A 13,895-nucleotide genomic window follows, 5' to 3' on the forward strand; every position below is an offset into this window, starting at 1 on the left:
GCGTAGGCCCCGATGTATGTTCTTTCCTACTTAGCGGAGAAGAAATGATTGAGGTGTGAAGCCTCGATGTATTTCTTAACCGTTGTTTAGAGAAACGATCGTGGTGTAGGCCTCGATGTGCATTCTCTAAATATTCACAAAAAAAAACTCTTTTTGTATCTCCTTTACTTAGCGGAGAAGAAATGATTGAGGTGTGAAACCTCGATGTATTTCTTAACCGTTGTTTAGAGAAACGATTGTGGCGTAGGCCTCGATGTGCGTTCTCTAAATATGCAAAACAAAACTCTTTTGGTATGATCTAAGTCACAAATTAAATCCCCTTAAAAAACACCAACCAAAAACACTTCAAAAAACCTAATAAATGTTCAGACTTAAAACAAAAGTGAGGAAGTGATGCGAGACCTTGTAGTGGGTTCTCGTCATCAGGGAATCACCCTTAAAAGATACAAACCAATCTCTTTTTCTCTTTTCTTAAGGGCAAGTTATCTCCGCTCCATTGCATCCTAGGCGGTCCCTTATGCAAGAGCGTGAGCGTTAACGCCGCCCAACTAAAAAACACAAAAACAAACAGAAAATCTTTAGCCGAGCTACGGTAACTCTGATTCCTAAAAAGGATACGTAGGCAGCGGGGTAGGGCCCGTGCGAGTACAATTCTTTATTTTCCCTACATTTTGCATTCATTCGCATTTAGACATAGACATAGCATACACCCTTTAGATAAAAACAGACATAGGTGGATACCATCGAGTACGATGGGCGTGAGGGGTGCTAGCACCTTCCCCTTGCGTAACCGACTCCCGTACCTTGATTCTCTGGTCGCAAGACCCTGTTCCTTCCTTTGTTAGGTTTTCCGATATTCCTTTCCCTTATGGGATAAATATATTGGTGGCGACTCTGTTCATTTTTCGCGAGCGTGCGACAGCTGGCGACTCTGCTGGGGATGTTGCTAGACCTGTTGCTGGTCCATCCATAGCGAGTCGATCCTAGCCTGCGTTTGTTTGTTTATTTACTGGGTGTTTATTTGTTTTTATGTCTATACCTTGTATATATGTTTGCATGTTTATTTTTCTGCTTGCATATCATGTTTATTTCTGTTTGCACATCATGCATATGGATTATATTCTGTGTTCCTTGGGGTCTTCTGTTCTGTTTTGCAGGTTGGGTGGGATGTTCTATGAGGTAAAAGGCCCAATACCCAGGCCATGAGTGATACCTTAGGAACTAGGAATAGAGTGGCCATGACGGACAGAAGACGTATGTCTGATTGATCCGATCATGTATCCACGGACAGAGCTTGGTTGAAAGAGGCAATGTCGTATGATTACGCCTACTTTCAATCCTCTGTTGGCTTTTTTGACCTACCCTGACCTAGATTCACCTGTGAGTGGGGAGGGATATACATGACAGGTACTGTTGGTGACTATTGGTCTTCCTGGTATTCAAAAAGGTGTCGGACCTTTGATTCTGTGATATTTGACCTGTATCAGTTATTCAGAAGTTTGTACAGTGGTTACTAAGATTATATAGACCGAGGATCCCATGCTTTTGCATTGCATAACATCATTGCTTTGTCCACTCCATTTATGAAAGATCCTAGAGTCTATTTCCAAAAAAGAGAAAAGAAAAGAAAAGAAAAGATATGTAAAAGAAAAGGAAATAGAAAAGCAAAAAAGAAAGAAAAGATATTCTATACAAAAAAAGGAAGCTTTAATTCCAAAAAAGAAGAATGAAAGTGTGTGAAAAGACTTTAGGATCTCTCATAAATGAAACATGCATTCATACTATCATGCATTTCATGGTTCTTTCAGAGACTTATGGGACCATTTCTATCCAGATTTCAAGATCAACAACAGATTTGACTTCTCACTGCCACAACTCCAAGATCAACTATGGAACAACTCCGTGAGGAAATGGATGAGATGAGGGAACAAATGGGTCATCTTATGTTGGAAATGCAAGAATTGGTCCATAATCAGGGTGCACTAAAAGAGGAAAACAGTCAGTTGAAGACTCAAGTGAGTTTGGTCATGGAAGTTCTGAAAAAGGTACTAAGAAAGGAAGGGGATGTTGTTCCTACTGCTGCAACAGAAGTTGTTGATCCCTTCTCTTCAGTAGGATCCTTTCCCACTCATGGAATACCTCAGGAAGTTCCTCCTCAACTCCATGTGCCATTACCTCCATGCCAATCTGTTCTTCAAGGAGGCCAAATATGTGGGAAAAAGCCTAAGATACCTCGGAGAATTCTCAATCCTATCCCGATGCCTTACGCTCAGTTACTTCCCCGTTTGCTGGAGCTTCAGTTGGTTGAGCTACGAGAATTGGCTACGCCTGAGAAGCTTCCCCCCACCTTTGATGCCAATGCCCGATGTGAGTTCCATTCTGGGGCACCTGGTCATGATATTGAGAATTGTAGGGCGCTGAAGCAGCAAATTCAAGATCTCATTGATTCAAAAGTGATTTTGTTCACCCCCGAGGGTATGTTTGTTCGAGGAAATGGGGTTCCAACTGCGGTGGAAGAAAAGGTTGATTCATACTTCTATGTCAGATCTACTTCAAATCAGAAGCATAATGCACCGTCTTGGGTTCCAGGTTTCCCACCTCATCAGTCTCCATTTGTTTCTCAGCCAAATCAAAAGAGGAAGACACCTGAAGAGAATGGGTACTGGAATCATTGCCATCAGCAGGGTCCACAAATGCCAAGGAGACCACCAAGAAGGATTGACCCAATTCCTATGACCTATAGTCAGCTGCTTTCTCGTTTGCTCAAGGATTCTTTGGTCCAACTAAGGGAGTTTAAGCCCCCTCCAATACCAATTCCTCAAGGATATGACTTAAATGCATGGTGTGAGTACCATTCTGGGACATCTGGACATTCAACTGAGGATTGTAATATTTTGAAACACAAAGTCCAAGATCTCATTGACTCCAAAGTAATGTCATTCACTCCGAACGGCCTGCGCATAAAACGAAGAGTTCATGCATAAGTGAATGCCCGCATTCCAGAAAGTGTTCAGAAAAAAAAAAGAATAAGCCCAAATGGAGTCAAGGCTCCTCAACATTGGCAATCATCATTTCATTTCCGTATTTTGTTGAAGGCTACTTCCTTGTCTGAGTTGGTTGGTATGATAATAATAAAAGCACCACAAATTCTCGAGCAACTTCGTCATAATCTTTTCCCAAAAAAAAAAAGAGGATCAAGATGTTATGTAGAAGCATCTCTCATTCTCAAGGTTCTTGTGCTCAGTTGTATCCGTTGAGGGTTGGTGTTTCAGTTGGTGTTTTGGTCTTTCCTTACAACAGATGGCTTCTCCAAGTTTGATGACCATGCAAGGTTCTTCCATTTAGGATGGCAATTACTACTCTAACGACTATGCTTGGGGCTCCCGCACGAGGGATAAGCAAGACGTACTCTTATCTTGAGCATTGCGCCATTTGCATTGCTCGAATCCCTAAAAGCATTTCAAATTCCTATGTGACTTCGTCAGAATCTTCTTCCGTGCGGTAATCGGGAGTGTTCTTCATAATGCTTCTCATCCTCAAGGTTCTACTTCATATCTCGGTTGCTTTTTCTCATGATTTCCCTCTCAGTGGCCCTTGCTTGTTAACAGAGAGAAAAATAATGTGAGAAACAAATTGATGTGATTCTATTGCCTTGTGCCCAGTTGCTTCCTCGTTTGTCAGAATTTCAATTGGTTTAAGATTCGTGTTTTGGGTCTTCTTCACCACAAGTAGCTCTCTTGAGTTTGATGACCATACCAGATTCTTTCCATTTATGATGGCGATTACTACTCTAGCAACTATGCTTGGGGCTCCCGCACGAGGGATAAGCAAGACATACTCTTATCTTGAGCATTGCATCCCTCGCATTGCTCGAATCCCTAAAGCAAGGCAAAAGTTTACAACTCATGGGTGACTTTGTTGGAGTTCTCTTTTGAAGTAATCTGAAGTGTTTGGAAGGAACTGCAGAAAGTATTCAAGCTCAACAAGTCCAGACGGAGTCAAGTCTCCTCAACAACGACACCCATTTAGTTCCTTACTGCATTCTCATTGTAATTTTTCATTTGTGTGTTTAAGCATCAATAACATGTAAAAACTTGCTAATTTCTGAATGAAAATCATAATACATTGTCTATGTTTGTCTTGAAGTAATCCATTCGTTATCACTCATAAAATGTTTTGGCATTACGATACCAACTTTACTAATTGCTTGCTTATGCAAAAAGCTGAGGGAGAATGATGAAAGATAAAAATGAAAAATCTCTAATCATGTGTTTTCGAATAAAAACCCTACTGAGGATGTACAGGCATTGTTTCAAATCCCCAAACACCGGAGATATAAGGGAGATAGACCCTCGTTAACCCTTTTGAGCCTTGAAGAAGGAGTTTCTTTTCTAATCATAAAAAACCCTTATTTTAACCTTGGGGCAGGGTAGTGTTCATTTAACTTGATCGAGTGTTCAGAACTCACCAAAAAGGTATGAATCTAAGGATACAACAAGGGTTATCCTCCAAAGGTTGAGGAATGTCAAAACCGCAATGATTATCCTTATTCCATCAAGAGGTCAAAAGAGGACGATGCCTCAATGGTTATCCCTCATCAATCAGAGAATGAGGCAGTCACAATATTTCAAACAAATCGAGAGCAACGCAAGATCACACGACTTGTTCAAAAAGTGAATAAAAAAAAGAAAGCCCGCTAAGTCAAAAACTTGAAATAAGTGACTTAGGCAAAAGTTAGGGCATCCCGCTGGACTCCAAAATAAAATTCAAGAGAATTTGTCCAGGCAAAAGTTAGGGAAAGCAGAAGCGAAAAATAAGGATTACAAAATAAAAATCCTTATCAAAAGAACAAAGTCGTGTGATCAGACACCAAAAATGCAAGATGAAGTGACTGCCATGTCCAAAAAACCTCATTGACTCCTCAACCATTCCAAATTCCTTGTGAGGAATGAACACTCATGTCGAGTTAATTGAACCTAGGAATGGAGAACATCACGAAGGGGGTGGGTACCAAATAATTTTGAGCCTAAAATCCTTTGTTTTCTGAAAACCGTGAACCCGGCCAAGTTACAACCCTTAAAAGTCCTAATTGAAGTAGGGTTTATTTCGAAAGCACACTCCGATGAGATAGCGTTTAACTGACTCCCAATGAAGCGAGACTCATTTCCATGTCGGTATCGTATGCTTGCTTTATCTTCTATATGCAAAAATCGAGGTTGTGTCAACTAGTGATCCAGTCACAAGAGGTCGCAACCTCTTTTCATAAAAAGTTTTAAAACTTCAAGACTAACATAGGCTTTGCATTAGAATCATCGTTCTTAGAATTAACATTCTTTTGCATACAAATATGTGCTTAACATCAAGGAAATTTCAGGATGAGAATCAGTGAGTAACTTGATCATGTCAAAGTACGAGAGACTTGAGAACTCCGAGGAGTAAAAGCTAATCATTCCAAATGTTGACTATCAAGGGGCAGGTTCTCTAAAGAAACCCGTTGGGCTTGAATAGTTGATGCGTTCTTCGATTACTCCGAGGGGAAGAGTTTGAAGACTCCGTTGAGCGTGGTAAAGTTGTTTCCATGTTTGTTTGACTTCAAAACAAAGAAAGCTTGGGGATTCTAGTAAGATGTACTTAATCAGGGGCAATTAAGTCGAGGAATCTCTCAAATTTGACCAATCTGGGGCAGTTACGTCGAGATTCGACAAATCTCTCCAAGGATCCTTTGGGGCAAATTCCTCCATAAGTCACGAAGCTTGGGGCACAATTCTGAGTTTTTGTCGCTCCATGACCATAGGAGTTTATTTCTCCTAGAATCTTGGTCTCTCCCCAAACACGGAGTTAATTTCACCCGAGAGTTTGTTCCATTCCTCAAGCACAGGAGTTTATTTCTCCTAGGAGCTGTTCTACTTCCCTAATCAAGGTTCCTTACTTGGACCTCTCATCCCTGACATGGTAAGTCGAGGGGATCTCCTCAAGTTCAAAATCCTCCAAGCAGTGGCACATGGTGAGAAGTCAAAAATTATTCTTCAAGTCAAAGAAGGTGCATCTTACGAATCAAAGTCCAATGTCTGTTGGCACCTCCACATGGTCCTTAACACTAAGGGGATTCTCCCTGGTGCCTACCTCACTAATGCCTTTATTTGGCATCCTGCATATAGTGTTCACGGCATATAACATTGCATCCTCAAAAGCGTAGCATATCCATCAAAATGGAGCATTACGCCATAGAAAAATTCAAACATGCATACAAAGCATAAGCCAGATAATACAAATCCGCACCCAGTCAAGACAATAATACATCCCCACACAAAAGGTTGTCCTTACAAATTCTGATTGATATCTGCTACTACATTTCAGATCTCTTCCAACCACGGTGCCGAGGCGAGGTATCTTCAATCTCTGATGAGTGTCTGACACAATGTCTTCTTTTCTCCTGATGTTGAGTCGATGTTGAGTCATAGATCGTAAGAGATCTTAGTCTTTTAGTCCTGAAGATCATGCTTAGGTCTTCTCCTGATGTTGAGTCGATGTTGAGTCATAGATCGTAAGAGATCTTATTCTTTCAGTCCTGAAGATCATGCTTAGGTCTTCTCCTGATGTTGAGTCGATGTTGAGTCATAGATCGTAAGAGATCTTATTCTTTCGGTCCTGAAGATCATGCTTAGGTCTTCTCCTGATGTTGAGTCGATGTTGAGTCATAGATCGTACGAGGTCTATTCTGTCCTAAAGATCGTACGAGGTCTTCTCTCGATGTTGAGTCATAGGTCGCACGAGATCTTTTCCTTTCAGTTTTGAAGAACGTACGAGGTCTTCTCCCGATGTTGAGTCATAGGTCGCACGAGATCTTTTCCTTTCAGTTTTGAAGATCGTACGAGGTTTTCTCCCGATGTTGAGTCGTAGATCGCACGAGGTCTAGTCTACCCTGGAGGTCGCACGAGGTCTTCTCCCGATGTCGAGTCTTAGGTCGCACGAGATCCTTTTCTGTTTTTGTCCTGAAGGTCGCACGAGATCTTTTCTTTCCTCTTTTGTTGTCGAGTCGATGTTGAGTCGTGGATCGCACGAGGTCTATTTCCTTTCAGTCATTGTTTCATGAAACATTTCCTTTGGGAACCTTGTATTGGCACCTTGGGCTACGTTACAAGCTATCACCCTTCTTTCAATTACTCACTATAAATATTTCCACCAGAAAAAAGAAAAATTCTCTTTCCCCAGCAGATATCAAAACAAAAAAATAAGGATAACACTTACACCATCTTCTCTTCAGGACAAATTTCAGGTCTTGATATTTAATCTTCCTCTACCTTGAAGGTTCGAAAGGCTAGCGCCAATCTCACCTTCAGGTTTAAGACGATTAAATAGGGGCAGCTGTCATACCCCAAATTTGTCCTACCCCTTAACTTTTATCTGGCTTAGGTTTTGCATTTCATCTGTATACTCTCCATTAGGTCATCTAATACAACATGCATCATTCATCAAATAAAACATTTAAAAATACGGCATCAAGGGTCATGAAGCAAGCTGAAATTTCACCTAGGTCTTGGCACAAGGCAACCATCGTTCGAGTTTTGTTTCTTCTATCATAAGATATGGGATTAATGGTTAGTTTGAAGATTGAAGGGCAAGATCTGCTGATATTAAGCATTGAGAGAAGTAAAAGAATAATTGATCATTTAAATTTGGAAAAAGAAGGAAAACTAAAGATGATCTCATTAGGCATAAGTTGACTTTTCATCAACAAGTCAACCTTGAGATGTTGACTTTCGTTGACCGAGTCATGTTGACTTCCACATGCAAGATGGACTATGACCGCTTTATTCTGAAATGCATTAGGATCATATTGAATATCGAATACTGAAGCATGAAAAGTTCAAATTTAGAAAAGTATGGGAATTCACTCAAAGAGGGAAAGTTTTGTTCATTACAACTTCGATCATTCCCATTACATCAAATTCCTAAATTCTAAAATTTCTAAACCTATGTCCTTCTTTGATCCTAAAACTTCATGTCGATCTTCTTCCGAACTTTGCCAAAGCATCGCTCACGAATTGCTTCCATGAACTTACAGCCAGCCTTGTGAAAGCATTATAAGCACCTGCATTTTGAAACCAAAAGCAATCCACATCAGTACATAATAATTTAGCCAACCAATGCTGCAGCCAAATAAATCACAAATTCACTACAAAACCTACATTTAAACCATACACTAAAACCAAAACAGACCTGCATATACATAAAAGCATACAATTCACATCAGTTCAAATTCAAGACCAAGCCATGCACAGTTTGTATTCAAATCATTCGTGTTCACAAAATTCATTTTCAGTCGTACATTCAATACTCAAAACAGATGCGACATTCCGGACAGCTCAATGGGTTTCACGATCAGTTCTATGTCAGGGCTGAACATCAATGCATAAATATCGTCTCAGACACACAGTGTACGGCATATAATTCAAAAAGGCGTTGTGATGCGAGTTCAAGGATTCCAAGTGTGCAATAAGACTCCAGGATGACATCATATTTCAAGAGGCATATGTAAAAATCAGAAAATCGATATACAAATGCTCCGGTTCAGTCCTAGAATGTGCACTCGGTTCAATAGAAAAAACAGTCGGCAATAAAAGCTCACAATTAGCAGCAGCATATACTAACATCCTAACAGTTTTCATGATTGTGTTACTAACAGTCTTTTAACAAGTAATATACTAACCATTAACAGGTTTTAAGTTTAGTGTTAACAACTCCTAACTAGTCCCTAACCAATTAACATTCAAATAGCAAAATAACCAAACCTCCAAACTGACTCAAACTACCAAGCAATAGTCCTTAACAGAAGTTACTAACCAATGCCCCGTAACAGAATTCCTAACTGTCCTCTAACAACCATAACAGAATCCTAACAAACCTAACCGAATCCAGCTAACCTCCAGCTCATCATAACAGACTAACAGAATCTAACAGAGGAGATAACAGAAAAAGAGAAGAATCAAAGGGAGGGAACCTGATATATAGCAGCATCATTCACACTTCAAAGCCTCTGGATTCATTCTCCATGAAATCCATCTTCATTCTCTCTCATCATCATTCATCTTCCATTCACCACCTTCATCTTCCTCTACTTCACATATCACCTCCATTTTCATTCAATTACCTTGAATCTTCATCCACTTCTCTTCACGATTTCCCTAGAAAATCCACAAAAAGCTTCACGCCAATCTTCACCTCATCCTCTCATCTTCATCCAATTACCTTGAATCTGAAAGAACTTCAATCATCACCATCTCGTCAAGGAAACCTGCAGAAACCAAAGAAGCGCAGCAAGAACATCAACAAGCAAAAACTCCTCAAATCCTCTATGCTATCGTTCGGCATCTCATTCACTATCCATTTCGCTCGCAACAATATCGCATAACAAAAGGAAAAGGAAACTCACCCCTACCAAATTTGTAACCAAACTTCAGAGGCAAGAACGTCTTCATCATCATCGATCCATTCTTCAATCACCACCAGAAGCACTCGCCGTCATCATACCGACAACGATTCGGAACAGAGTCGGAGAGAGATTGAGAGAGCAAGCGAAAGGCATCGGAGCTATGAGATTGAGACGTCGGAGAAGATGAGAGAGCCACGGGATTGAGCGGAAAGAGATCGAGAGAGTTTGAGAACTGAAACAGAGACGAGAGATTTGCGCAATGAGAAAGCTGAGATTCCGCCGCCGTGAAGCTTTCACCGGCGCGATGATTTGATCGGAGAGAAAGAGCCACCGCCGCCGTTGAGTTCGTGGGAGAGAGGAAGACGAGTTGAGAGAAGCTCAGAGGTCACAACTTTCTTAACCCTATTTCCCCTTTTGATTTCAATTAACGTTTTTAGATTAATTAAAACTTTTTCTAATTATCATTAATTGCGTTAATTGAGGTTATTAGAATTAATTTAACATAAAGTCTGGATAATCTGATTTCATAAAGTGGATTTAGTATAAGGTTTCAATTGGATTAATGGGGATAAAATCTAAATAATGCATTTGGATCAAGACAATTCTCAGCGGGCCTTCTCACAAGAATTTCAGGATCACACCCTGACTAGGCCCATCACACCACGTTTTTCTTTGGCTGGCTGAACAAACAAAAAAACCTCCTTGGGCCAACTCCGATTGGGCCTTACGCCCATGCTGCTATATGCACCAGAAACTTCAGTTTGCACCCCCCCCCCCCCCCCCCCCGTTTCTATTTTTTAATCACTAGAATTTTAGGTTTAGTTAGATTTTTTCCTATTTTCTTTTAGTAATTAAAAAGCTAATTTTTTTTTCTATTGTTTTTAGACTTTTAATCAATTTTTGACATAAAAAATGTTCATAAAAATACTAGTTCTAGGCTTATTGTTTTAGTCTCTTTTTCTTTAGTTTAGAGTTCATTTCTCTTTTATAAAAAAGGTCATAAAAAATAATAGTATTTTAATGTGATTTTGTATCAATGCTTGAATTGTTTTGTGTTAGTTCCATGTTATTTTTGTATGATGCTTGTGCGATTTTATTGCTTGTACTTTGGCCATATTTTTGGCCTATTTTAGACTCCATTAGACATAAATAGGAATTAGACAACTTAGACTAGAATTTAGAAATAGTTCCCTTCTTTCATTCTTTTCTTTTCAACTTTTAAAATACTTAATAAAAATCGATGAAGATCATACCGTTGCTTTATTTCATAGTAGGAAAGAAATGATTGGGGCGTAGGCCCCGATGTATGTTCTTTCCTACTTAGCGGAGAAGAAATGATTGAGGTGTGAAGCCTCGATGTATTTCTTAACCGTTGTTTAGAGAAACGATCGTGGTGTAGGCCTCGATGTGCATTCTCTAAATATTCACAAAAAAAAACTCTTTTTGTATCTCCTTTACTTAGCGGAGAAGAAATGATTGAGGTGTGAAACCTCGATGTATTTCTTAACCGTTGTTTAGAGAAACGATTGTGGCGTAGGCCTCGATGTGCGTTCTCTAAATATGCAAAACAAAACTCTTTTGGTATGATCTAAGTCACAAATTAAATCCCCTTAAAAAACACCAACCAAAAACACTTCAAAAAACCTAATAAATGTTCAGACTTAAAACAAAAGTGAGGAAGTGATGCGAGACCTTGTAGTGGGTTCTCGTCATCAGGGAATCACCCTTAAAAGATACAAACCAATCTCTTTTTCTCTTTTCTTAAGGGCAAGTTATCTCCGCTCCATTGCATCCTAGGCGGTCCCTTATGCAAGAGCGTGAGCGTTAACGCCGCCCAACTAAAAAACACAAAAACAAACAGAAAATCTTTAGCCGAGCTACGGTAACTCTGATTCCTGAAAAGGATACGTAGGCAGCGGGGTAGGGCCCGTGCGAGTACAATTCTTTATTTTCCCTACATTTTGCATTCATTCGCATTTAGACATAGACATAGCATACACCCTTTAGATAAAAACAGACATAGGTGGATACCATCGAGTACGATGGGCGTGAGGGGTGCTAGCACCTTCCCCTTGCGTAACCGACTCCCGTACCTTGATTCTCTGGTCGCAAGACCCTGTTCCTTCCTTTGTTAGGTTTTCCGATATTCCTTTCCCTTATGGGATAAATATATTGGTGGCGACTCTGTTCATTTTTCGCGAGCGTGCGACAACACTCAAGGACATAAAAGTCACCAATCAAATACTCATCTAGAACGCCATTGAAATATATAAGGTTGATATGGTGATCAATATATAGGGTGACGATTCTCATTTAGAGGAACAAGGAAACATCTTTGAACAGTCCAAGAAGTAAAACAAGAGGATAAACTTGGTAAACTTGGAAAATTTTCTAACGAGGGTTAATCCATAAAGTTTCTTGGATTCACGATCATCCACACGAAAATTAAAACAAACTTAGAAAAGTGCAGCGTAATCCTTAAGTTTTATATAGTGACATCCATCAAGGATGTACATCAATTAAAGTATGTATAACATCCATAGCCTAATTTCATTATGAATCGACTGATTTTTCCTTACCTTTCTACCAAGCCCTCGAGAATATTGGATGCTTCCAATAGATTCCCTAGGGTGAACACGTCGTCAATCATTTGAAAAAGTTATTTTCAACATCCTAGGTGGTAACTAGAACAACACCATATGCTAAGAAAAAATTATACTTATCTTCGCTATAAGACACAAGGATTTTATCTCTAGTAGAAAAACGAAAGGAGCTTAGTAATGTGTATACCGAATAAATGGAATGGGTAAGGGCTAGAAACCAAAAGTTGGGGAATCTAGCCTTCACACTAGCCATATCATCCTAAAGGCTCTTACACTACTTCCATTCACAACTCGTAATGGTAACAACAAATTCCCCGTCAATTAAGATTTGGAAAATTTAAGTAGAAAATAAAAAATTATTTGTTGAGAGTGGGTAGGGGCTAGAAACCAAAAGTTGGGGAATCTAGCCTTCACACTAGCTATATCATCGTAAAGGCTCTTACACTACTTCCATTCATAACTCGTAATGGTAACAACAAATTCCCCGCCAATTAAGATTTGAAAAATTTAAGTCATTCATAACTCGTAATGGTAACAACAAATTCACCTTAATCTGGCGCCTTAGACCAACTCGGCCATCTCAACTTTGTTGATGATTAATTTACAATTATGAATTATATATTCAATTAAATATTTGATAAAGCAAAGAGTTTTTTTTTCATGTTTTATTATTGTTAAAAAAATTGTTTCCATAATTATTTTACTCTTTTGCATTATTTCTTAATTTATTCTTGAAAAATATATGTTTTATTGTTTGTTACTCTTTTAAATACATTGAGTAATAAGTAATATATTTTGAGACTTAAAATATAATTTAAGAAGATGTCCCTTTAAGACTACTAATAACATTTTTTATAATAATTATATATATATTTTTAAATTTATCTTTATTATAATTTTTTTTAATGTGCAAATCTACAAAATGTATATTTAGTTTTGCATTGACAAAAATTATTTGAGTTGTTTTAATTTAATATTCAACAAAATCATCTTAATATTTATCTAATGCCAAGCTTTTAAAACATGTTCAATTTGCAATATTTACAACATATTGTTAACAAAGGTTCAACTTGCAACCCTTACACCAAACTTTTAACGTAAGTTCAACTTAAAATTCTTACACCTTTAAAATTCAATTATCATAGTTTACAATAAGATCACACAAAAAACTTTTAACGTAAGTTCAACTTAAAATTCTTACACCTTTAAAATTCAACTATCATAGTTTACAATTAGATCACACAAAAAAATAGTTACGAAGATTACACCTCATATGTGGATGAAACAAATCTCAAGGATAATATTAGTTATATAGTAGGAACACTAAAAAATATAGGATTAAATAGGTTTTTGGTCCCTACAAAATTACCAATTTTAGATTTTAGTACTTATAAAAAAAATCATATTTTAGTCCCTACAAAATTAGTTATGCACGTAGTTTTAGTCCCCGAATAAGGACTAAAACGTCATGCAAAACCAATTTTATAAGGATTAAAACATGATTTTTTTACGGGACTAAAAGTAAAAACTTGAGAGAAAAAGATCGTTAGAGATGATTTCACTAAAACTAATGAGTTTAGAAACAATCCTCAGAACCCTATATATAGCTGAGGTGGCATAATTACCCAATCAAATGGTCATATCACTAAACGGCTATCAACTTCGTCCCTTCTCATATCACCCCAAATGTGGGGGGTATACTCAGGACTTTCCAGATAGTCTTTCGTAGCCTGGGGTGTCTCGTGTTATAAGGGCGTTCCTTTTTTTCTTTAGGACAAACACTAGTACAAATAAGACATCTTACCTTATACGGGAAAATGAATTTTACCTCGGCTACACAGACGAGGTAACGAAGGGCT

General features: G+C 38.5%; 1 long non-coding RNA gene across 1 annotated transcript; it reads right to left on the reverse strand.

The window, feature by feature from the left end:
- Positions 1-7,872: 7,872 nt before the first annotated feature.
- On the reverse strand, positions 7,873-9,222 carry LOC131645790 (uncharacterized). Its single transcript, XR_009297195.1, has 2 exons — positions 9,002-9,222; positions 7,873-8,092 (listed from the first exon to the last, which is right to left on the reverse strand). It is a non-coding gene; the product is annotated as an uncharacterized LOC131645790 (long non-coding RNA).
- Positions 9,223-13,895: the final 4,673 nt, after the last annotated feature.

This window comes from Vicia villosa, linkage group LG2, assembly GCF_029867415.1.
Source record: "Vicia villosa cultivar HV-30 ecotype Madison, WI linkage group LG2, Vvil1.0, whole genome shotgun sequence".
Classification (NCBI taxonomy): domain Eukaryota; kingdom Viridiplantae; phylum Streptophyta; class Magnoliopsida; order Fabales; family Fabaceae; genus Vicia; species Vicia villosa.